Source organism: Dermacentor albipictus, chromosome 1 (genome assembly GCF_038994185.2).
Source record: "Dermacentor albipictus isolate Rhodes 1998 colony chromosome 1, USDA_Dalb.pri_finalv2, whole genome shotgun sequence".
Taxonomy (NCBI): domain Eukaryota; kingdom Metazoa; phylum Arthropoda; class Arachnida; order Ixodida; family Ixodidae; genus Dermacentor; species Dermacentor albipictus.
Genome location: NC_091821.1, coordinates 304,480,169 through 304,506,934, shown reverse-complemented (window position 1 = coordinate 304,506,934; position 26,766 = coordinate 304,480,169). Strand labels below are relative to the sequence as shown.

Sequence of the window (26,766 nt, the reverse complement as noted above, 5' to 3'; positions counted from 1 at the left end):
ACGGACATTTCAGTCTTTAATTTAGGACAGTCCTTCGACGTTGCCTCGTGCGGCCCATCGCAGTTAGGGCACTTCAAGTCAGAGCCAGCACACGTCAACTGATCGTGGTCACCACCACAGCGCGGACATGTCATCTTGTTCACGCACACAGCACTCACATGCCCGATTTTCTGGCATTTACGGCACTGCAAGGGCCTAGGGATGTATGGACGGACAGGATGTCGCACATAGCCCACTTTTACATGTGTTGGTAAGATCTCTCCCTCAAAAACGAGTTTTATGCACCTCGACCGTCCAAAACGGTGTATGTCTATGATATGGACAGTTGAGGAGATTAGCGTTTGGAGATCGTCATTATCAATATCTGTATCAACATCGTAGATAACACCGGCGGTGGTGCTGCCTCCATGTACGATGAATGAGCGGACAAGTATATTGCCTAGCTCAGTTACAGCTTTCAAAGTGTCGAGGATGGTTCGTGTAGTCACATCAACAGTAAGTATGTTTCTTCTGGGATTAATTCGGACCTCTCTGATTTTCCCTGGAGCCAGTCTCTCGAGATAGGCAGTGAGGGTTTGCCTATTGAGGGAATTGAGGTTGCCTGTAGCAGCGACGGGGATGTAGGCGATTGTGTACGCTTGCTGTGTGGGCGGCTTATTGTAGTTAAGCTCACTCACACTTGATGTCCTACGAAGTTTCCTCTTCAACCGACGATTTGTGACCTCGGTATATCCGCCGTCAGAATCCATGTCCTCGATGTCTGAGCAGCTCGATGACCTTGGCAGAGTCGCGTTGAGGTGGTCGAGCGCAGCAGACCGACTTGCAACTTGATGGCCAGCCCCCAACCTTGGCGGCAGAGGAGGCGGAACGTCCGTCATTGCTTCTGATATCGTACCCGCCTCGGGGGCGTAGATACGCACAAATTTAACCGTAAAAACCAGAGCGAAGCAGGACTAGCAGCTGATCAAGAACTCGATCAAGAACGAAGAAGACGAGTTCTTGATCAGCTGGTGAATCAGAATGGTACATGTATAAGCTATGTGCTTCGGCATTGCCTTGTTTACCCGTAAAGCCGTAATATCTGAGAAGGATCGCATAAAAATAATGCGACAGCTATTTGTGAGGACCAAATTTCCGTAATACGGGTGAGTGCGTCGTAGAGAAAAGGAGGAACAAAACAGAAAAAAAATTCGATTCCCATCCTCTTTCAAGCAAAAAATAAAGGTGAAAACGGGTCAACACCGCAATAACATGTTGCATCGTCATGCCACACAACGTTTATAGATCTATAAACATTGACGTCGCGTGCTTGGACCATGCGCTATTTAGAACAAATACATCTGTAATCCAGCATCTACCGCTGCTTCGGACGCTCGCTCAGTTGTAAAGGGCCGCTTTGCTGGACAAGTGTAATTCAGAGTGCAAGGTATACTTATACAACTAATGAAAACTATTTTATTTTTGGGTCGAAATCACGTCCACCGAACCAAGTAGCCACGCAATGTAATCTACAGCGAACAGTTTGAACGCGTGTCAAAGTATAACAGCACAACTTCTACCGTAGCAGTACGGTACCCACGCTGCTACGATCGTCATGTATGTTTCATTGCTGCTAGACCGCCGCTTAGAACTAAGGGAGAATACTGCTATAAGGTCACATTAGTGCATTGAATTTTCAGAAATACACATTTGATGTCCGAGGCTGATTGTAGGCTCAAACACGCACGCACACACAGCGCTGCCTGCTCCAACCGTCTCAGCGCCAGCAGAAAGTCTGGCCATGCCGTCTTAAACCATTTCGGTACGTCACCGTTTTTCCCGTAGAAGACACCATCTCACATTAATTAGACGCGGCGAGCGCGAAAACAATCACCACAAACTATTGTCGATCATATACCTGAAGTGCAAGACAGAGCGCTTGCCCAGGCTGGCATGCCGACTGCCCATAGATGGCGTCACTGCATGTGCAGCCCATGAAAAAAAAAAGAACTATCTATCCTCTATATCAAATGTTTCTCCCTAAGAATCGGTTACACTTATCCGGCCTCTGGTCTCATCGCACACACCTGGAACATTATTTTTAATAGTGCAGCATTATTCGAAAAAAAGTGAAAAAAAAAGGAGTGGCAAAAGGCCGACTTTTCTCCTAAATTGCAAACTCAGCTCGACATATTCCTGTGATAGTACGTTGCGTATGCAAAGCACATTGACCTCATTAGCGCAAAATATATCAGAGGAGCACAAAACATTGTTCTAAATGCACTTTTACTTTGCACGGTGTTCCCTTTTTGTACTTTTCGCTCCCATAATCTCGTCCTAATTAGTTGCCCAGTGCAAGGCGCACGAGCAGTCATTACGGCAACTGCAGATCCTCCCAGCGACGCCATGGCAGAGCAATTGCAATTATCCTCGTTTAATCGCGCGTGAATTCGCCATTAGAAAGACCACGATCCTCGCACTCGAGGTAATACTTGAGTGAATGCCGTTGAGCGAACTGCCTTTGAGGGATGTATTCGGGCATTCGCAGTATAGCACCATTCACTGCTTTCACTGCCTCAAAAAAAGCTCGAGTGGGGACCGATTTGGTAGGGCCTAATTGGAAACGCTGCTGTGCACACGCAAAAATAAAGTCAGACTAAGCTTCGATCTGCCGATCTTCAAATCGAAGCGCGTATCCTGTCAGGTTGTGTGGTGAAGCCCAACGCGAGGTTAACGAGAATAATGTCTTGTGTTCGGCGCTGCGGTGCTTGATGACTAGAACGTATACATAAACGGACTGCAAAAGAAGGTCGCAAAGGCATACACACAATTAAGGAACCAAAATGCACTGCAACTGGCAGTCACACAGACGATGCTATCTTAGGAAAGAAAGAGCCATTGACGCCTGACTACGAGATGTGGCTATATATATATATATATATATATATATATATATATATATATATAGAATGAAGCCACAAACCTACTGCGGCGGGCACAGAAATGTTGATTTGACGTGCGGCCGCTTCCTTGGTGTCTCCTACACGCTACGGTGCTTCAATGCGGCATTGCATCTACACGCCAGCCGTTAGTTGGCCTCTGGACAAATTTTTACTGTGTTCATTTTTATAAATAGTAGAAACGCACCGTCCGTATGCTGAAATTAAATTTATCGTGTTTGTCCGAAACCACTCTCGTGTCTAGTAGAAGCATTTCCTCGCTTTCTATACCGCATTTCCTCTCTCGCACTCTCCCCACATGTATGCGAGACTCGAGCAAAAAGTGGCAAAACGGTTATTCCCTCCTTTTGTGACTGTGTCGGTTGCCTCTCCCTACCTTCTCTAGACAATTCTATCTACAGTTAAACGTGCAATCGCGCAACCTGGGCGTTTGCAATGATTTTGCGGGAAGTCACGGATAATTACGCCAGTCAAGAGTGTATTGTGGCGATGCCCAGGGAGTTCCACAGGGCGTTGCCGCGACTCATTGGAAAGGTCCAAACGAGTATCTCACGTCGCCTTTCCTCTGTGCCACTTTCCTGCCATGATTATACACGCTCTGAACCACCTACTTACGCTGTGTCGTGCAAGGCGGTGGCAGCAGCAGCGGCGGCCGAATTCGCCATCCCATAACTTGGAATTACTCAGTGATTTCAACGACACCACAAATCGAGATCTACATACGGCTACGGAACTTGCGGAAATATGGGAGGCTGTCCGTATTATGAGAACGGAGAAGCCTCATAAATGGACGGTATTCTGCGATGCCAAATCAGCGCTACAGGAGCTGAAATTCTTTTTAAACAAAGGACCATACTACCTGCTCGTGCTGGAAATCGCCGCACTTTATCACAGTGCCGAGTTAAGTGGCCATGTGATCACTTATCAATCAGCCTAGTCATTGTGGTGTGCTTGGCAGTGGACTCACTGACAGTGAGGCAAAATCGGCGTTCTCTTCCTCCGATGAAGTACGGTTTGCCTACTCGCGACCTGACATCAACTCCATGATCAAGGCACCTTACAAAGACAGAGGCAGGACCTTACAAAGACATACAGAGTCCACGATAACAATATTCACAGGCGCTTGCGTATGATCGACCCAGACGGAAAACTTTGTTCGCCCTCGAAGGTTACACGGAGCAAAGTGTCATTGCTACACAGTATTCCGCAGGGCGTTGCCTTCACCCGTCGCTACGCGCACCTCTTCGGCCAATCGAACAGCTCTGATTGTAAACCCTGCCAGATGCCTGAAACACTGCCACACATACTGTGCTCTTGCCCAGCATATATGCTGGAGCGAAGGACGTTAGAAAGTTTCCTAGCCAGCGTTGGCAGGCAACCACTGCCGCAGGAAGCTATCCTCGGCCCATGGCCTGGCACTGCAACTTCAATACGTGCAACAAAAGCATTCTTGAAGTTTCTGCAGGACACGAAGCCCGACGACAGGCTCTAGCAAGACAACTGTCTCATGTACATAAGCACTCAACTATTCTCTTATCATCACCCATCCCAGTACTTTCACTCTCCTTCCCTCTTCCCCAGTGCACAGTAGCAGAATAGAGCGCACTAGCTCAGGTCCACCTCTCTGTCTTTCTTGTCAATAAATTCTATTCTAATAATAAAAATACCTGCCACTTCAATTGCTGCTTTTGAAATCAACCTAGCTGTGGTTTCATTCTTATCTCTATGTTATCTTTGTCTTCCCGTTTTAATGCTTAATATTTGCGAGCACCAGCCTGAAGTGATTTGTTTTTACTCTGACTGCATCTAGTTGGCCTCTTTCTTCTTGACTAATCTTGCTCTTTCTCTCTCTAAGTTGAGAGTAATCTTAGACCTCACTTGCCTATCATCACCGTCCTTATGCTACCTAATAGTTCTACACGCAATGCACTACGCCGGGGTTGGCACAGAACATGAAATCTATTTCATTTCTTGTTTCCCAGTTAAGGCGTTTCCAGGTCCATTTCCTGTTATTCGGCTTCCTGAAAGAGGCATACAATATACTGTCCATTTCTTTGACACAATTTATACCAACATCATTACTCTAATATTTCTACAGTCCATGTCGCTGCTGCCAATTGCATGTTTGCCAAGTTGCCTTCTCTCCACTTTCGCATTGAAATCTCCGTGACCACAGTAACTGAATTGACACCTTTCTTATTGCTAATCGAGCACCCTCATAGGACTTTTCTATTTCCTTATCATGATCACTGGGCGTTGGAACGTAGGCTTGCACTAACTTTAATGTGTATCTCCTATTTAGCTTTATCACAACTGCTACCCTTTCATTAATGCTGTATAGTTTATCAACGTTTCCCGCTATGTGCTTATGAATTGGACATGCTATTCCGTATTCTCTCCGGAACACCTCTGTCGCCGGCGATGTGTGTGCGAGTCAGCACAGTATAAGGTTAACAAGCTAACCTGCCCTGACTAAGGCCATTGATATCCTCAGCAATGCCTAATAATTTCTCAAAGAACCCTGCTAAGCTATCTTCATTCAAGAAGGTTCGCGCGTTAAACTTTGCCGCGTTCAGTTTTCAGTAACGGTCTCTCAGGATCCAGGGATTCTCAGCACCTTCTGCTGCGTCGCAAGTATGACAATCGCCTTGTCAGGTGCTCCGCGACCACTGGGGCCTGAGTACCAGGGATTAAATGCAAGCGTAATGGGAGAGGCAGAGACCTCAGATTACTGTCAGCAAAGAGGCCAATTTCTGTTCCGGTGAGCGTGTGTATTGCTGAAGCTCAGTGGAACTTGCTAATACGCTTGCCTTGATAATTTGAAAGTACCGCCACTCTTTGAAATCTGCCGCTACCGCACGACCTCCTCCTCGCCCTTTTATGAAGCTACTACTTTCAGAACGCGTTATTTTTGTAGCTATATCTACGTTGTAGACAAAGGCTCTTACAAAGCCAGCCTACAGAAGCCTCGCAGACACATACTGACACGTGTACTTGTCTTTATCGGGCGACACAGTTCACCGCCTAACAAATGTTATCGCACAGCATGTACCGGAAGTTTCTGGAATGTTATTGATGGTTCCACCCGCTGCCTGTGATCGAACCTTGTGTAATCTGATTGCATGTGCGCGCGACGCGAATAGCGTAGAACATTGTGGAAGACACGCGGGTACCAGTGATTACTCTGGAACATTGGACGACTGATGCATAAAAGCCGACGCGCTTGACCCACTCAATAGATACAAGGTCATGCCATCCGGACTGTGCTCAGCGCCTGCAACGTTCCAGCGCGTCATGGATACGGTGTTAGCAGGATTTAAGCAGCAGACGTGTCTTGTTTATTTGGATGATGTCGTTGTCTTCACCGGAAATTTCGACGATCCCCTTAGGCGGCTTGCGACAGTATTAGCGGCCATCAAGTCATCAGGGCTCACTCTGAAGCCGGAAAAGTGACGCTTCGCTTGCGATGAGCTTCTTTTCCTAGGTCACGTCATCAGCAAATCTGGAGTACACCCCGAGCCCCAGAAGACAGCTGCCATCGCAAAGCTCCCGCAGCCAATCGACAAGAAGGCAGTGCGCAGATTCCTTGGCATGTCGGCATACTATAGGCGCTTTGTCAAGGACATTTCAAGCTTCGCGGAGTAAAGCAATGAAGGGGGCTAGTTGGTGAACGTTCATGGTTATATTGCGCTCAGTTTTACACAGACGATATTAAGAAAGGACAGGACGTGGACGGACGTAGCGCAAATAGCCCAAGACAAAAGCGCCGCCTACAAAGCGTCAACCCGACATGAGTCTGCATTCAAAATTCGTGACCTAAGATGAACGAGAGCGCATGTGGGACCTCAGGGCATGAGCTCTCGTTCATCTTAGGTCATGAATTTTGAATGCAGACTCATGTCGGCTTGACGCTTTGTAGGCGGTGCTTTTGTCTTGGCGTCTCAGGATATATACGTTTGTTTCTGAAAATCAAAATCAGTTGGAAGTCAGCGCTTGTCTTCATCGTCCTTTTTGTCCCTCGTCTGCGCTGTAAGTGACGATTGATACCATGGAATACCAATTAGCCCATGCCCAAACCTTGCTCCGAAATCCGCTATGACGCCAGTAGCTTAGGCCTCGGTGCCATCCCAGTCCAGAGGAAAGACGGACTTGAACGGGTGATATCTTATGCTAGCCGGTCGCTGTGAAAAGCGGAAGCCAATTGTTCTACAACTGAAAGGGAATGCCTCGCCATCATTTGGGCTACAGCAAAATTCCGCCCTTACCTCTATGGCGTATTTTTGAGCCCCTCGGGTTACAAAAATAGCCTAAATAAATATGAGGGAAACTCACACGACCAAGGTATAGTAAGTTTAAGCCAATCAAAATAAATGAAGAGGGGTAGAAGTCGTCAGCGATCATCACGCGTTGTGTTGGCTAGCTAACTTAAAGGAACCTCCAGGACGGCTGGCGCGGTGGAGCCTCAGACTGCAAGAATATGACGTCACCGTAATATGCAAGTCTGGAAGAAAACACTCTGACGCCGACTGCTTATCACGTGTCCCCATCGATCCCTCGCCGCAAGACGACGAAGACGACGACGCCTTCCTTGGAATAATAAGCGCGGAAGACTTCACTAAACAGCAACGAGCAGATCCGGAGCTAAAAGGCCTCGTCGAGTATTTAGAAGGGAACACCGACGTTGTCCCTAGGGCATTTCAGCACGGGTTGTCTTTGTTCACACTGCAAAAAAACCTGCTCGTGAAGAATAACTTCTTACCAGTCTGCGCCAGCTACCTTCTTGTTGTACTGTCAGCGCTACGTCCGGAAGTACTGCACACCCTACACGACGATCCAACCACTGGGCACCTCGGATTCTCCCGGGCGCTGTCGAGGATACAGGAAAGGTTATACTGGCAGCGTCTGAGCACTGACGTCACCCGTTACGTCAAGACATGCCGCGACTATCAGCGACGCAAGACACCACCGACAAGGCCAGCAGGATTACTACAGCCGATCACACCTCCTCGCCGACCATTCTAGCAGATTGGTATGGATTGGTTGGAGCCGTTTCCGACGTCAACATCCGGAAATAAGTGGATCGTCGTGGTGACGGACTATCTCATCCGCTTCGCTGAAACTAAAGCTCTACCAAAAGGCAGCGCAGCCGAAGTGGCGAAATTTTTCGTCAAGAACACCCTGCTGCGACATGGTGCCCCAGAAGTCCTCATCACCGACAGAGGAACGGCTTTTATAGCAGAGCTCACCCAAGCCATTCTGCAATACATCCAGACAAGCCACAGGAGGACAACTGCCTACCATCCACAACTGAATGCTCTCGCGGAGCGCCTGAACAAGACCCACGTCGACATGCTAGCAATGTACGTCGACGTCGAGCACAAGACGTGGGACGCGGTCCTGCCGTATGTAACCTTCGCTTACAACATGGCGGTGCAAGAAACAGCACAGATCACGCCGTTCAAGTTGGTTTACGGCAGGAACCCGACGACGACGCTCGATGCCATGCTGCCGCAGGTCACTGACGAGGAGAATCGTGACGTCGCCACCTATCTCCAGTGCGCCGAAGCCCGACAGCTTGCCCACCTGCGGATCAAGAACCAGCGGCGTACCGACAGCCGACACTACAACCTCCGACGACGCTTCGTCGAGTACCAGCCCGGCGACCGTACGTGTTTGGGCATGGACCCCGATACGCCGAGTAGGCCTGAGTGAGGAACTACTGCGACGCTATTTCGGACCCTAGAAGGTCATCCGACGTATTGGCGCTCTGGACTATGAGGTCGTGCCACACGGCAGTTCGCATTCACAGCGTCGCCGCGGACGATCTCTAGTGGTCCGCGTGGTGCGTCTTTAACCCTTTTACGGATGCTGAAGAACTTTCCTTTTTTTGTTGTTTTGTTTGCTACGAGTGCTTCTTCATTACTTTCGTTTGTTTGCAGCATCGGATCGACGCTTTTTAAGAGGGGGTATTGACACGTGTACTTGTCTTTATCAGGCGACACGTTTCACCGCCTAACAAATGTTATCGAACAGCATGTATCGGAAGTTTCTGGAATGTTATCGATGGTTCCACCCGCTGTCTGTGGCCAAACCTTGGTAATCTGATTGCATGTGTGCGCGACGCGAATAGTGCAGAACTTAGTGAAAAACACGCGGGTCCAAGCGATCACTCTGGAACATTCGATGACTGATGTATAAATGCCGATGCGCCTAACCCGCTCATTCGATTTTCGACGATCGCCGACCGTGTTCGCCGCTATCGTTGTGCTACAAGTGTAGCCTGTTCCTGTGGGCACAGATTCGCCCAATAAAAGTTAGTTTTCTCTTTCACAGTTTTGGTACTGTGTTCTTCAACATCACCACCACGTGACAATACCGTCATTCCCATCACGTCCCAATGCCCCTTAAGGCCGATCCACACGACGGACCGACACGATTTTTGGACCGCGGTCCGCGCATCACGTGATAGGAGGTCACCAGTTCGTGCGTACCGCCGTTTGCCCGCGCAAGACCATGGCCCTCGCGGTCCAAGAAATCGCCGAGGCTTTTGCCGCTTCAGTTTTGGCGGCGGACCGCATGAAAACCGCAGCGATTTTGGCGTCGCCAACGAATGTTGTCCGGCAACAGAGTGTCTTCAGCCAAATCCAATCTAGTTTTCGGCTCAGCAAAAGCCAGTCAAGCCAGTCGTTTCATGTCCGCCGTTCCACCTACACGTGCGTGAAGCAGATATATTTTTTAAACACCGTGTCCTCTTGGAGTGACCTGAATGTTGTTTTTTTTTATTTTGTATCCCTCGTTAAGCAGTTCCCGGCTTTGTGGGACTGGAGCCGGAATGATAACACTCTGGCCGAGATTGTAGCTGATTGGTCTGCTATGCCGTCTGCTATGGCGGTCCGCCGTGCGGATGTGCTCTGCGCCGGGCCGGACTGCGGCGGCACGTGACGTCGCATCACGCGACCGATCGGCCCGCGGACTTGGTCCGTCGTGTGAATCGGCCTTTAGGAAACTCCCATAGACGGTGGCATCAGATTTCCCTCTAGGCCTTATAGAAAGAAACTCTATGGGTAGGAGAGCTGGGTTGGAGAAGCGCGTCTGAGTGCGCATGCATGCCGTCCTTTGAGAGCGCGCACAGGGGCAGTATCTCAGTGTGTGAAGGGTGGTTATACTCCAGCGTAGTAAACTCTTAGGGTAGCGCGGAAGCGAGCAGTTCCGCAAGGCGTGGGAAAAGTAGACGCTCGTACAGTCAAGCGCCTGACCCAGTTAACGTGACCGGCCGCGTACGGCGCGCTTTGGTGCGGCCAGCGTGGGAATAGAACTTGTCCTATTCCACGCCGAAGCAGCTACACCAAAGTGCATCGCGCGTTAGCTCGGCTGACCGAAGCATGTTGGCCAACAGTTCGGATGCACTGAAGAGAGCACGCTAAGTCTGCCCCTTCGCCAATAGAAGAAGCGCTTGCTCGCCGCGCACTTGCGCGCATGCAATGCTGCAACAGCTGATCGCCGCACTTCTGCGGGCCACGTTGAATGAGGCGAACTATACAGGCGGCAAATCTTCGGCGATTTCCTGGCGTCGCCGGCGTGACGTATTCGACTTCACCGGCCGCTGCCTGGCACGCTCAAAATGCCTGCGTATAACCTGTAGGACTTGTAGCACCTGTGACGTGTTCTTTGTCCATTCTGTGTAACTGTGTCTTCGCGCTACATTATGTAGCCAAGCCAGCTTATGAATTGTCCTTGATTCGTAACGGCAATATGCCGCCGCGTCGAAAGACAGCTGTCAACGCTGGAGAGATGAAATGCAAGTGCGCCGAGGCTGCGCATGTTCGATGGACCAATAATAGAGCCAACGCGTCTTATGGTGTTAAAAGGCCCCTACCAGATTTGACCATATTGAGCTGACAAGCGCACTGCGTAGAATGAGCGCTAACGATCATGTCTGCTAACTATTACATCTCTACGGACAGAGGAAATGGTATGGTACGGTAAAGCTTTATTGTATGGTAAAACTTTAACGGACAGCGGAAATAGCTGAAATAATTATACGACGACGAAGAGTTCTATTATGGAACACGTCCTGCCCATCTGTATGCTTTTCTGAGCTTTTCACTGCTGTTGTGGCGTCTGCCGCCCTACCTCTCGTGGTGATGGATGTCCAGCCTTCCGAGGCCCCGTCCGGTTCCGGTTCATCAGCTGGAATTGCTTCAAGGAAGACAGGAAGTACATCTAGTGACAGCGAGGACATAGCTGTATTCCGCATCAGCTGATGAGTCATCGCAAGACAGTTTTGAACCTGTGTTACACATCGAAACCAAGCGAAGGATCATCTACCCACCTTCGGTGTACAACTCGTTCACTGTAGAAACTGCCCCTCAATGATGGCCTCATACTGTCCTGTTTGTGCCACAGCACTCGACTCGAAATGGGCGTGTCCTCAGCAGGCAAGCACTAACCTTGTTTGCTAAGAACACTGTACCACACGAGATCGAGGATGTGAGGCTAAATACGAGGAAAAACATCTTAGCAATCGACGAGATGACCTCGAATGCGCTGAGAACTCTGCAGCATATAACGGAGCTGAGCAACATAAGGGTTCGATACATTATCCCAGCGGATGATATCACCATTGCAGGAATAATTTACGACACTGACATTGAAATGTCCGATGCGGACCATCCAGGGCTCATAAAACCAGCAACTGAGAACAGCGTCATGGTGCACGTCGGCAGTCGTCGTAAGGCATGTGGTGTGAGGTTACCATTCAAAGGCGACTGCATTCCGCCACCCACTTCGACCGTTTGTTTCAAAGTAGCTGCAATGTCACGAATGTCAGAGGATAGGCCATGTGAAGGGCGTTTGCACAAATCCTGCTATGTGTCCCCGATTCGCTGAGCCCCACTCAGAACAAAACTGTAGCGCGACTATTTTGAAGTGTCCTAACTGTCAGGATGGTCACAGTGCCTCTTACAAAGACTGCCGGAATATTCTTCCAGTATTGTCCGTATTTAAATGAATGGTTAGGCAGATTTCAACCCACAAGGAGGCCGCTGAAGCAGTGCAACGTAGAGGGTCCTCGCGTAGGAATAAGACAGGTTCTAAAACTGTGATACTTCTTGTAGTAACAAGTCACCTGCAGTTCCTAGTGCAGCAAACACTGACATTGGACGGCAGAAAACTACGAAACCTCTCTCTACAAGTGAATGACCCCCGCTTTCAAGTGCACGACCTATAGAGAAACCGCAGCTAGTGCCGCATGCAGTACAGCAAGCTGCTGAATCAGATGAGGTGCAACGTACAGATCAACAAGTAGTATCACTACTACGATCCTTAACGAATGCCATTCAAGTGTTGCTCAACAACATGTACAAACCGTCAGCCAGAAGTGCATTGCAAGTACTGGGCACCCCTTCTACCTTGTCACTCCTACGTTGCAGGAGGTCCAAGGAGACCCGAGAGGCATCATAGCATATACGCGTGAAATACGATACGATCAAGATAAGATTTACGTGAACAATCAACATGAACAAGAGATAGAATAGAGACGCTGTTGGAGGTGCGGGGCAGTGCGACCAGATAGATGGTCGAAGCTCCCAACAGGAACCGTACACGCAGTCCGGAGACTACACCTTTCATCACGTTTCGTTTCCAGGTCCGACGAGCATGAAAATTCCTACACCGGCGCATCTCCCAACTTCACAGATGTGTGCAAGCATTTTTCAGGGGACTTTTTATCATTCTCGAGTTCAGGGCGTCTTTCGTGGCGACGCATTTAAAGACCTTCAGAACTGTGTTGATCAGTATGAAAGGGTTGCTAAGGCCAACGACTGAAACGCAGCACTAAAAACGTGTACACGCTTATTTGTCAATAGAAGACAATGCTTCACATGGTTTTAGAACAGGGAAGCGAACTTTCAATCCTGGAACGACTTTCATCGCCAGCTCCTGGGTACCTTCCTCAGCTCTGAACGGAACAATTACGCGCAACAACGAATAGAAGCGCGATTTCAAAAACCCAAAGAAAACGTCGCCATGTCGGCTGAACATATGGTTTGGTTATTTCGCCGAGCTGATCCCGCTATACCAAAGAATATGCGTGTGCGCTGTCTCACGCGAAGCATTAAAGAACAATTGTTTGCAAGCTTGGTCGAAATCCGCCAACCACGGCATTCTTCTACGCCGTGGTTGGCGAGTTTCGCAGCAAGCTTGCAAACAATTTTCCTTTAATAAATAACTCGTAAAGGAGGCCACTGTGATCTAGCGGGCACTTCAGCACACCGATTAGTCCCGCCACTCAGAATGCCACCAGTATAGGGAAAGATGATTTGTAGACTACTGCGTGAGGGGCTGCAAACCCTGCTTGCTACTATTCTCCCGAGCAAGCAGTAGCTTCTGTTGCCGAAGTCGTGAGCCAGAAGCTGCGGCAAGCCTTTCGTCGCCCGCAACGTGACCCGAAACACGACCGCTGAGCCATGCCGATGTGGTTCGCCATGCGTCTCACCTCCACCAATGTCGCGGCTCGAGGGACAAAAGCATCGGTCAGCAGGAACAGTTAAAAGGACGGTGTTTTTAATACCATGCGCTAGTCAATTCTTCTTCACTATATTTTCTTTAAATGCTTTTCTCTCCAGTGTGCCCCCTCTTGGCATGTGCGCGGCACAGGGGGTGTAGAAAGTGCTGCGGTTGTACAAGTCTTCTCCACAGTCTCCTCCACATTGAGTTAGAGTCCTCCATAGAGGACTCAATGCAATTCAATTTTATTGAGAAGAAAATTAGTACAAGAACAGTCGCATATAGGAAGAGGTACCAAAGTGAAAACTGCAGGCGGGACCCCTTACGACGAATTGTAAACAGAGAAAAAAAGAAAGCGAACTTAACAAAGCATACGTGAAAAATAATAGGCAGGTGAAACAGGAAATAAGTTCTCTGGTGTCATGCTTGATCATATAATAAAAAAATAGTTACCAAATTAAACAGTACAAAAACGCAAAAAAGAACCGTCACAAAATGACGCAAATTATTTACCTGGTATAGCATGTCGTCACAATAAATTTGAAGACGTAGGCGCCGTCATTAAAACACAATGTCAAGGTAATTAGTACAGTCATTTTTTATTCAAGTATGCAGAATGAATGAATGTGTTATGTTTATTGGAATAAGGCAAGTATGGTCAAACAACGCCATGCTATAATGTTAATGGGCAGTCCTTTGCTGATATTTAAAGACGTAAAGGGAGAGATCTTGTTTTAAGTCACTAGACAGGGAGTTCCTTAGTGATAAAGCAGAAAAAAGAGCAGTTTGTTTCCATAGTTAGTGTGTACCTTAAGCAACAAATAGCCTTTAACAGAATAACGGGTCCAGTTCGCATTAACCAATATGCATGATAGAGATGGCGATGAAAAACTTTGAAAAATAATAGACCAAGATTATACTGATAAGATAGGCATAAATGTAGTACGCCATTGTTATTAAATAACGGGAATGAGTGCGATTGTCAAAGTGCAAAAGAAATAATGCGAATAGCTTTTTTTAAGGGTTAAGAGAGGTGATAGATAGATATTATAGGTGCTGAGACAGGATTCAACAGACCAATATATATTACTGAAGAAATGCATAATATCAAGGGATAAGCGTTGCGATATCAAGCACAGTTGGAGCGCGAATGATTGCCGAACGTCCTGTTGCGATTTTTTAAATAACCGACAAAATATATCCGCTGAATTTTAGCTTCGAGTCACTAACAATACCAAAAAGTTATTGCTACTGTCACTTTTCATTTCTTGGGATTCCATATAAAGAGGACCTGGAATTGAAGTTTATTTCGGAAGAGACGTAATAACCATGAAGCGCGTTTTCTTTACGTCAATTTAGTTAATTTATAGTGGGCCAATTCTGAAGAGTGTTTATATCTGTTTGAAGGCTGAACATAATATGGCCAAGCTTGATACGGGAAGAAAAATATGCCGGTAACATCCGCATATCATGTGCATTGCGAAAAAACTGAACACTGGGGAATGTGATTAACGTAGGTTAAGAAGAGAATCGGGCCGAAAATGGAGCCTTGAGTAACGCCACATATAGTTATCGGAACCGAATTAACACCATTCACAAAAGGGTGTTTTTTACTCTTGTTCAGAAAACTCCGTAAAAGGTTTGAAAGTGGTCCTGCCATGCCATAACGCTCCAGTGTTATAAGAAGTGTGTTGCAGGAAATAGAGTCAAACGCACTTGCAAAGTTAACGAAAATAGATCCTTCATAGGTTCCATTATAAATATATCTTTTATGTCAGTGAAGTTTAAAATAGCTATATTTGTAGAAAGCCAGTCACAAAACCAAACCGACAATTCGAAAGAATATGAAACTTTGCGATGTATTTACTTAGGTGGATTTCAATTAGTTTCTCTAAAACCTTGTCTGGAAACGGAAGCACGCAAATTGGCCCATAATGTTCGACAAGCTTACAGTCACCTTTTTTTTAAAGACAGGCAGTACCTCTGCCTCCTTGAACTGTGGTGAAAAAAATCCAGTCTTAAATACCAAGTTAAAGAGGTGAGAAAGCGCAGAAGCACTCAAAGGACGGATCAATTTTATGACAGCACCATTAATGTTATCTAAACCCGGGCCTGTGGAGCGCAAACTGGTAATAACGAATGGGACTTTTTCAGGGCGAGTAGGATATAAAAGAAAATAATGAAGATAACGGGGAATAGTACATGAGTAAGGAGCGAGCAGCAGACAAAGCAAGCGGACGAGAAGTGTTCAAAAAAAAGCGTTAGCAGTGCCTGAAGCATCAATATTGTACAAGCCATCATGAAAATCCGAAGTCACTTGCTTATGTGGTTTTACTTTGTTAAAAAACTGATTAAGCACTTTTCATTTTCTTTTTCAGTCATTTTCACATTCCTGAGGCTGCTTACTGTAATAGTGCTGCTTGGTTGGTTTGATAAGAAAGGCTAATAGCACCGAACACTTTTCACAGCATGATTTTAATTTACAGTTAAATGGCTGTGGTTATTTTTTGTATAAGTTATCCTTCTTCCTTAAAGAAGAGATTTAGTAAGTCAAAGTGCGCGTGGAGGCCGATACCGTCGCTCGAGGCCCCTGCTACGTCGTCACAATCCAGCCGAATGGAAGACTGCCGATGAACGGCCTATTTGCTTTAGCTGCCATCGCTCACGTCGCACGGTATTGCAACAGCCATTGGTCCTGGCCTCCTCATGCACCCTATGTCCATAACCGGCACCCTGAGAGCAATCCTGACCGTTTCGAACCTCCACTTCACACAATCGCACACCACAAGTAATGACGCTCCCACCACGTCATATCGACGCTCACCCTCTCCACGTGGACACCAGTCCCGTTCGGCGCTCTCTCGTCGTCTGTCATATCGCTCGACCCAATTCCGCCGCCCATCGTTGCCGATTGGACGTCCGCCTTCGGAAAACTAGACGATGCAGCGGCCGGAGCTGATGCTGCATTAACGACCTGTCCGCAAAATCATCTGACCACACTGAGGACTAGACGTAACCTAATAGACGTTTAAGCCGACGGTGTACGCGTCGCTGCTCTCATTCACATGATTGCACAGATTTATGTGACGTGTTCCGAGCTTCGTCATCCCGGGAAGTAGAGCCTCACACCACCCACGTTGTCAACCATCCGTGTCGCCGATGGTAGAACACTTCCTCTCCTTGAGATGTCCTCACTACGCATCAGTGTCGCCGACCACTCCACGACTGTACTATTTGCTGTGCTCAAGCAGTGCTCCCATGAGCTCGTCCTCGGCATGGACTTTGTATCCGCCCATACCGCCCTGTTTGATTGTGGAAGTGGTGTGCTCCAGCTCGATCTGCCTCTTCACTCTGATGCTCCGCCCACACATCGACCGCGTTTTTGTTCAGCCTATCACCTACGACTGCCACATCGAGCTGTTATATGTACGTGAACTTGACTTACCTTCCTTCAATTTCCGATAGTCATTACTTGTTGACTGCAATATCCGATGTTCTATTGGTCCAAAATATTACCATTCCCCAAACCCTTGTTACCACCACTAATAACACAGTGTCACTGCGCATCTTGAACTGTAGCTGGTCTGCGGAAATTATCCCGATAGGCAGGAGATGTGGTCAACGTATCTTCAGTCGATGAGCATGCCATTTGTGCATCCGCTGCAGACGATTTTTCATGTTCCGCTACGCCCATCTACTCGTCCAGTTCAACCGATGTCAGTTTTGACAAAATGATAGCACATGACCTCGTCCCAGCACACGCTGCCGCACCCGGGCACCTGTTGATGTCCTAACGCGATATCTTTGACTATGATGACGACCGGCTGGGCCAGACATCCTTCGTAACTTATCGGATTCATACTGAAGACGCGAGCCCCATCCGACGACGGCCCTATCACGTGTGTCATGCTGAGCGGCAAGTGATTGGGCTTGAGGTCGAGAACATGCTCACCAAAAACGTCATTCAACCTTCCTGTAGTCCCAGGGCATCCCCTGTCGTCCTAGTAAAGAAGGATGGCAACGGGCGCTTCTTCGTTGACTGCCGGTACTTGAACAAATTCGCATGTAAGGACGTCTACCCACTGCGGCAGATTGATGACGCCCTCGACTGTCTTCACCGGTCTACCTACTTTTCTCATCCATCGACCTCCGTTACGATATTTTTCAATTTAAAATTATGCCTTTTGGCTTATGTAAATCCCCCGCTACTTTCAAAGAATGCTTTACTCTCTGCTTCGTGGCTACAAACGGTCGACATGTCTCTGTTATCTAGATGGTGTGATCGTTTTTACAGAAACATTTGAGAGCCAGCTGACTCGCCTATCTGCAGTGCTTGGCGTCATCCGACGTGCTGGTCTTCAGTTGAACTCTTCGAAGTGCAGCTTCGGTCGTCGTTACATTACTGTCGTAGGCCACCGTGTGAGCTCTCGTGGCGACCAACCTGACACCGAAGAAATTCGTGTCATGACGTGCATGGCCGTGCTTGGCCAAGGACGTCCGGAGCTTTGTTGACTTCTATTCTTACTTTTGATGCTTGCTCAACAACTTCGCCGGCATTGCATGTTTGCTAACACAGCTCCTGAATAAGGAAAGCACGTATACATGGGGTCCCCAACAAGCCGATGCATTCCAAACGTTCACCAGATTGCTTACTACTCCTGCCGTCTTGGCACATTTTGACCACACAGCGCCTACACAGGAAAGAATGTAAGGTTCACTGATTATAGACAGATGTGCGTAGACGAGGCACACTTGGATTACTTTCGTGCAGGCACGCTGAATTATGCTGCATTTCACAGCTTCCGATAGCAATAGCAACAGCACAGTGGGCAGGGAGCAGCCAACTTCACGAACGGTGTTCCTGTAGTAGGACAATACGCAGGTCAGGAGCCAGTCGGAAGGGCCGCCGCGTCAGATCACTCTCTCGTATATGATGTTCTCGTACTCAATTTTAGAACAGTTTTTGGATGTGGCATCAGGAGGACCCTTGTAGTCCCAGTACATGAAGATGGTTGCACGTCGTCTTTCGTGCGGTTCTCTCTTCACCGGGCACACACCACTGAGCCCGCACAGACGGCCTCGACGCGTGCACTTGTGACACCGAAATGGTTTCGCCATAAATGGGTGAGCTGTGTGCCGTAAGTGGCCGACGTTGAGATATGCGGGGTCGGCCTTAAGTAACCTTGACACAGCGCGCGTTCTTAAGAGGAAGTTTTAGCTGGGGCCCAACTCCGACGCGACCTATTCAAATATTTTAAACCGCAAAAACGCTTTTCTGAGATAACCTCTGGAGCGATTTTAATGAAATTCGTTGCATTTCAGAGAGAAAGCTAAATTATAGTGACTGTTCGAAGCGGAATTTCGATTTAGCATGAAGTTTGCGACAAAGATTTTCAAAGATTCGAAAGTTCGAAATGAAGCAGACGCACGAAGTTTATAAATTAGTACCTCTGCATCAAGAACGAATATATGGCACCCATTAAGTCATTGAAAGCGGACAAATTCTATACTACAATTTATACCTTATGTGAATTTGCTACGTTGTGTACTGGGGTTCTGCAAAAGTGGTATTTCCATACAATTGACTTTTTTATATTCATGTGTAACATATGAATTTTGTCCACTTTAGATGTACTATGAGATGCAACTCACAGAATTGTGGTATCATGTTTCCTTGCTGAGTTGGAGAGTTGCAAACTTGATAGTTTCGTTTGCTGAAAATTTTCGCTTTTTTCCAATTTTTAACAATATCTTTACAATCTAAATCAAAAATTGGAAACAAACAGTCACTAGATTTTAGGTTTCTCTTTTAAATTCAGCAAACCTTGTCATATTCGGTACAGTGGTTGCCGAAAAAAACGAATTCCCCTTTTACACGTATTTAGATAGGAGCACCCGAGCTAAAGCTTCCTCTAAGGTGGCCTATTGGGTTCTTAAGGGGGGCCTTAACATGCAATTACGAAGGCCTGCAACAAACGAACCGTACGGATCATCGGGTTGGCGAATATAAGTTTACAGCAGCGAGAATAAGGTGCTGGTTTTGTTGCAACTTGAGCACTGCAACAATATGACAGGCTGTGCAAGCCAAATGGCGGCACAACACGAACACACAAAGGTCACCCTCGACGTCACTTTGTTCAGAGAGACGCTTTGGAATTCGAAAGGCGAGGAGGAGCGCCAGAAAAGATCACTGATTGTCGTTGTCGGACGCAGCAGATATTGTACACAATTAGAACACAAAAATTGTGCGCGATTACATAGCGGTACACCAACGCAGTTCACAGGCTAAGGCGGAGTGGGCGATACCGGCTTCCGCGACGACGGCCTGCTCACATCGCGACAAAAACTGTACGCCGCCAATCGCACCACATACGAATATTTGGCGCAGCGCCGGTATCCTATTTTTTGAGCGAAGCAAGCGATTGCACTCTCAAGCAACCAATTGCGACTGCGTAGTGCCTCCTAAAGCTGCTTGGACTGCTTAAACGGTGGAGGCGTCCAGCAGTGCGCGAGCAATACTACCTGGCTCGAGTGGAATAGCCTGCCCCTACCTCTTCTTGCTCACCCCATCCTCGCTTTCTCATAACGCCGCAGTTATCTTGCTCCTTTATTTTTGCTATGCCGGATTCCGCGCGTGCGGACTTTGTGTGGCAGCCAACTAGCGAGGGATGAACTAGACGGTTTTGCGTGCGACCGCGTCTTCCGTCGGGCTTCTTTTTGTTCACGCCTGCAGCTAAGTGGTTTGGAGGCAAAACAAGAACCCTCAATGAACATACGCCCCGGAAGAATGCAAGACGGATGAAGAAGAGAAAGTATCCCACAGGCTCAATCATTCAATGCTGGAGAAGGTGAGAAAAACTAACGGAGAAACTGAGAAGCTCCTCTTTTGCTGCCACTCGCACTTTCTGCTATATCAACGGCGCCACACGACAAGCTCATTGTCCAAAATCCGTGGGGTGATTAGCGCTAATTGCAGCTCCCAGTAGACGACTCGAAAGTAGGAACACTGAAAGGACATGTGGTGCAAGCATCGAGAATGGCAAAAGAAAGCAGGAAGACAAAAAATGCGATGGAAAGGAGAAAAACAGTGCGACAATAAAACTATGTCAGCGAAGGGCTTTGAGGCTAAGCCCGGAAATGAACACACCTGCTCGCGCGACTGCTTCGTTTTTCTCTCGCTCCTATTCCGGCCATGAAGCAGATGCACCGCAGCCATATATGCCAGGAGCGGGAAGGAGAAAGCGAATGATGATGGTCCTGCCATTTTCACTCCCGCTTGCGATTAAGCCGACGCTCTTGTATTGCTGAGGGGGCTGACAGCTAGTGTGAGCGAAAAGGAATATTTTTTTTTTTCAGCGGGAAATTTAGAGGCGCTTACTTATCTTTTGGGTGGAACCACAGTAACTTAGGGGTCTCGCAAGTAGCTTTTCCTGCAACATACTAATTCTGATGCATGTTGATCCACCAGCCATTGGCGATCTTCTTTCTTTTTGTTGCCCTCAACGCTAGCGCTCCTTCTCAAATGTCAGATCTCCCGTTTTGGAAATGCAAACATTAAAGCTTCGTTAAGGCAGGTTACTTCATTTTCCAGCCAGCGCATTGCTTTCCATTTTAATGATTGTTTCCCGTCACCTCCATGCAAGTGGATCTGGCAGAGCGATACAAAGGACCTCTTCGGAGTTTTATTAATCCGTGAGGCCCCTTTAGGGTACATACCATGTGCAAAGGTTACCGGTGCCCTATTTTTCTCATCACAATCATTAGGTGTGCACCTTGTTCTGCGTTAGGTAATTCTGCAATTCTCCTGAATCGCTGCCATGTGTCATATTTTCTCTGAGCATAAACCTCTGGGACATTTTGCGAAGCCGACACAGCTCTTTGTTTGCGATAAGACTATTTTCTTAAAACTCAGCATTGCACAAAGATGTGAAGACAAACATAAACGTTGCGAGTAACGAGGGGAACGATAACTAGAGGGCGTCTTCCTCTGTTTGCCAAGGTCGTGTTCAGCGTTCCTCTGATTGGTCGCAGTTGCCTGTCGGTGTTGAGCTTCTTTTTGCCTTCCGGACTACTTCCGTTGCACGATGCATTCTGTGGAGACACCTTATCTAGGCCAAACCAATTGTGGATCTTCGGAAGATTGAAGACTCACTCACAAGCAGAGAGATGACTCATGAAGCAATAAAATGCGCCTTAGAAGTAGTTAACGTGAATACGCAGAAGGCTCAAGTGATTGGTGCACACCAGGGCCCTTATTCACAAAACGCTCATACGCTAGAACTGCTAGCGAGAAAAATTCCACTCAATCCAGATAGTTAGCGAAGGAGGCCGGACGATGACAAATATCGCTTAAGAAAAAAAGCTGTGTAAATTTGGCCGCAGGAGCGTTGTAAGCACTACGACACCAACATCTGCGATGCTAGAACGTTTATCTGTGTCATAATTCGACACGGACTTGCGAAACAACGTGCAAGAGCACTTCAGGCAAGCTTGCCTTCATAGCCGTGTCGTGCTTGCTTTTTCATCGCGTTTCATTTCGTTAGCGTCAAGCAAGCACACAATAAATACATCGTTCTTATTCATTGTTCACTTCGTCTCCAGTGCGGAATCAAGCGGTAAATAGGGACACACACGCACACACACACATACACACACACACACAGATATATATATATATATATATATATATATATACACATATGTATATAAACGAGAAGGAAGGGGATTAACCGAGGGGCCGATTTTTTGTATTAGTCATATCATAAGAAGCCAACAAACACTCACATCAAGGACAACATTGGGGAAAAGACTTGTGCTCAATGAATGAAATAAAGAAACGATAAATTAATGGAAATGAAAGCGTACGAAAAACAACTTGCCGCCTTGCCGCAAGTTGTTTTTCCCCAAACCATTGCCCAAAAATATGCATCCGGTACATCACGAAAACCGCAGGAAGGAAAGAACCAGAGCTTTACATGCTAAGTACGGGAAGTACAACGGGGCAGTCTACGTAGATGTCGCCGAGTATAAGAACAGGGACGCATTTGCAGTTGCGGCGGTGGACGGGCGGGGACGCTTGGTCACCTCGGGATCAGACAAAACCCGCTCCTCAGAAACTGCAGAGGAGGAGGCGACAGAGCTAGCTATAGGTAATACTAAAACTGACCTGATATTCAGCGACTCTAAAACAGCCATCCGAAATTTGGCGAGGGGCAGAATATCTGTCACAGCGGCAGGAATGCTAAATCGGGCCGCGGGGCGAGGTACTACGAAGGTGGAAATTGTCTGTGCACCGGCCCACTCTGGGAACCCTGCGAACGAGGCGGCTCTCATGAATGCTGGAGGTTTTATCAGCCGAACAGGTGAGCCGGACGTTCCGGGGAGGTCCACGAGAGATGGGCTGGTGTCCTTTCACGACAGTACTAAGCACCGAAAACTTGAGTGGAGAATAGACCCGCTCCCGGACAAGCAATTGGTGATGGCGCAGGAAAGCGTCTGGCGAAGATTTCAGACGAGAACTTTTATAACCCATACGTGTTAAACAAGATCTACCCGAACGTTAAGCCGGAATGCAAATGGTGCCAGACACTGGCCACCTATGACCACATATTATGGAGCTGTAGCAGAGCACCGCCACCGGCGCATATTATGCATGATGCTTTCCTTGAGCAGTGGGAGGCCGTGTTGGTCAGCTCAGACCCGGTCGTCCAGACCAGGGCCGTGGAGTGGGCCACCCAGGTCGCCGTCAGCTATGAGTTGATGGCCATCCAGCACGGAATCGTCCGCACATGCGTTTTCACAAAAATAAAGTTTTTGCATCCATCCATCCATGCGTGGAAACGAACGCGCCAGTTGACGGCATTCTGCAGTTGACGGCATGCAGCCGCGTCAGACATAGGCTTTGCTTCAGAAACGTCAAGTCGGTATGGCAGAACTGTGTCTATGCAGTATGACGGTTCACGTTCATAGAGAAGAAAGAAAGGTGACAAACCAGTGGTAGCTTGGGTGGCAAAGTTATAAGCGTAGACTATGAATGGAAGTACCCGGTCCGAATTCGTGTGATCGTCGGACACGTACATTTCCAGCAAGCCGGCAATGGTGCGATTCATAGGTTCCATCATGCCATTAGTTTGAGAATGGTAGGCTGATGCGGTGCGATGTACAATCTGACATTTAGGAGGGCTTCGATGACGTTTGAGAGAAACACGCGGGCCACGGTCGCTTAGCAATTCACGCGGTGGACCATGTCGGAGAATGACGTGATCAAGAAAGAAGTAAGCAACGTTTTTCGCGGTGCCGGTTGGCAGCGCCAATGTTTCAGCATACCGTATGAGGTGGTCAACGGCGACAATGACCCACCATTTGCCGTGAGCAGTGTTCGGAAGGGGACCGAAAAGACTGACTCCAACGCGGTCGAACGGTCGGGCAGGGCAAGGCAATCGCTGTAGTGAACTGGCGGTGCTGTGAGGGAGGTGCTGCGGAGGAGGAAATCTGGAGGGAAGAAGGTAGATTCACAAGATTTAGCGATATTTCCAAATGCTATAAAAAGCGGAGGCGAGTATTACCACCGCCTCACACTAAACTGAACAGAACTGAGTCAGTCACTTGGAAGCGAATACAAACAGAAACTTAAACGAGTCCCATGCAACTAAAAACTTTCTACCCCGATATATACAAGAGCGATATGTGCAAGCTATGCAAGTCTGTTACTGCCACCCTTCTACACCTGTTGTGGGGGTGTGAAATACACCCAAGTAATATGGCAGCCTCCCCGAACAATCTACGGGTGTGGAGGTCGGCCATGCTGCTCAGCTCAGAACTCCAAAACCAACATTGGGCCGCCCAGCGAGCAAAGGAAGCCGCACGGGAAGCTCCCAGTGGCCATCTAGACGGCCCCAGGCCCGGGCCTCCCAATCGCCAGATTCCAAACAAAGTTATCACATCAGAAAAATTGGTAACGATCTCAAAAGCCATTACTAATCCAGTCAACTATTGGGACATTGCGGATTTAATCTATGAGTTTAGATTCGGGTTTAGCATGTAGCACACGGTCAAAGGCCCTTGAAAAGTAAAAAAAAGAAAGAATGTGAAATTGTGATTGCTCATTAATGGTCAGCGCTAAGTTATGCGGCGCCGCAACAAGTTGCGTTGCGGTAGGTAGCCTGTTCTGAAACCATGCTGATCCACAAAAGGAGATCAGGTTCTTTTCAAGATATTATATATACGAAAGAGAAGGGAGGAAACCAAAGGGTGCGATATATAAGTGCCCGAAGCTAAGGGGTCCGTTTTCCCCACAGGGAAAAATGGTAAGAGCATCGCATGCGTAATGCGACGACGTGAGTTCGTATCTCAGCTGCGGCCAGTTGTTTTTTCATCTACTCTCATTTCCATTTATGTATGATTTTTTAAATTCAACTAGGAACTACAAGTAATCTCCCCTATGTTGTCCTTGTTCTCATTGTTTGTTTGCTCCTTATGATATGACTAATAATGATCGGACCTCTTGGTTTCCTCTCTTTTCGTTCATTACATAGCGAGCGTCTCGAATCCGGTAGCTTTGATGCCTTCAGGTAGCATGTGAGCTTTTATTAACCAGTTGCGTTCACCCAAAAAGTACACGTAGACGTGACGACTGCGGTCGCAATGATGTTCCACGTCCACCGACAAGGCCATGAGTGGTAGCCCTGGCCAACACTCACAAGGTTACCTCTAGTAGATAAACATAAATACCCCACAAAGCGTATGGGAAAACAACGCCGCGGTAGCTCAATCAGTAAGAGCAACGCACGTGTGTTACGAAGACGTGGGTTCGTATCCTACCTGCGGCTAGTTGTTTTAGAGCGTAGCTGGTGCCCGTTCCTGCGGCGAGCGTCGGCGGCGGTGGCGTCGGCGCCGTAAGAAAGCGAACAAGCACAGCGAAAGACGAAAAACCGAACGGGAGATGAAAGGCGTGAGCCGCGCACGGCGGAGACCAATGAGAGTGGCGCCTTCAGTGACGTGCGCACGTGCAACTCGTGCCATGCGGACCCGGCCAACCACTCGGTGCGTGCTCGTATCTAGTCTCGGCCAGCACACTCGTTTCGTACTATCGTCTGCTCGCGTTAACTCTCAGTCGCGCTTGTTTGGTTAGATTGGTTTAGCATCTTTCGCGTTTGTTTTGACTGCCATAATTTGCGATTGTTTCGTATTCTTAGCGTTAGCGCGATGCGAATTCTTCCTACTTTCTGGAAGCCACGCTGCACCAGCGAATACACTGGAGCATGGGTTTAAACGCAGCGCTGCAAAGTCGAACCACGGAGACGAAAACAGCGCAAACGAGGCGCTTCGCATGTCCTGTCCTGGCCTCTGCAGTTCAACTTTCCAACGCTGTTTTTTAGACACAAGTATGATATACCCACTGGCTCAAACGCAACCTTACACGCTCCAAATTCGACGAAAACTCATAAGGCGAGAGTGATACATTGTCAAGTAAACTGGCACTCGCCTAAGGTTGAAAACGAAATAAAACGTATAACGACGTTTCTAGATCGCTATGGGTCCCTTGTTCACAATGAAGACGAGCGCAAGAGCGCAATTATTTACATGTTAGGTGGCGCGGAGTGCACACATATATATTGTGGAGAGTACCCAGTGTCCGGTTAATCACCTTGGCCCTCGTTTGAATATGCAAATATTTTCAGAGTAGTCTTCAAGATAGGCGCTTCTCTGTCGCGATTATGCACGCAGCATCCCAATCGGTGATGTGGTTAGTCATCATGTGATGATCCGCCAAAGCATTCGAACTTGCGTTGCCTTTCCTGACATCGTTCTGGTGCTGCCGATTTCTTTAAAATTCCCAAATATAACATATGTAGAAGGCCGATGCTCACTGCGACGAAGCCCGGTGCCCCGGCCAAAACGTCAATACACATATATGCCACAACGTTCGTCTTTTTCGTTTTTTTTTAATTTATACTTCCGGTACTAGCGCACACCCTTCGTATTATATATAAATATAGATGTACGAGTGACGTGATTCTTCAGTGGGCCAAAAGTATGTAGAAGGATTAGGAGCACATACCGCATATACAGTCACAATCATAAGAAGCAAAACAGACAATGACACCAAGGAAAGAATAGTGGAAGCACTTTGTAGCTTTAATTGAACTGGGTGGAAGGGCAACTAGCCGCAGGTAGGATACGAACTCACGTTTCTGCATTCAGCGTTCGATAGTCTTACCAACTGAGCTATAGTGGCGCTATTTTCCGGTCCACTTCTTGCGTATTTGGTTACGATACTTGAGCGCAAAAGCAAGGGACAAAAGAACAGACGTGCACACCA

At 47.7% G+C, this 26,766-nt stretch overlaps 1 long non-coding RNA gene across 1 annotated transcript in view; it reads right to left on the bottom strand.

The window, feature by feature from the left end:
• Nucleotides 1–7,825, bottom strand: part of LOC135907232 (uncharacterized) — a 185,663-nt gene extending 177,838 nt beyond the window's left edge. The window contains exon 1 of the long non-coding RNA XR_010565942.2: nt 7,699–7,825. This is a non-coding gene — a long non-coding RNA (uncharacterized lncRNA). The remainder of the gene's footprint in view (nt 1–7,698) is intronic.
• Nucleotides 7,826–26,766: the final 18,941 nt, after the last annotated feature.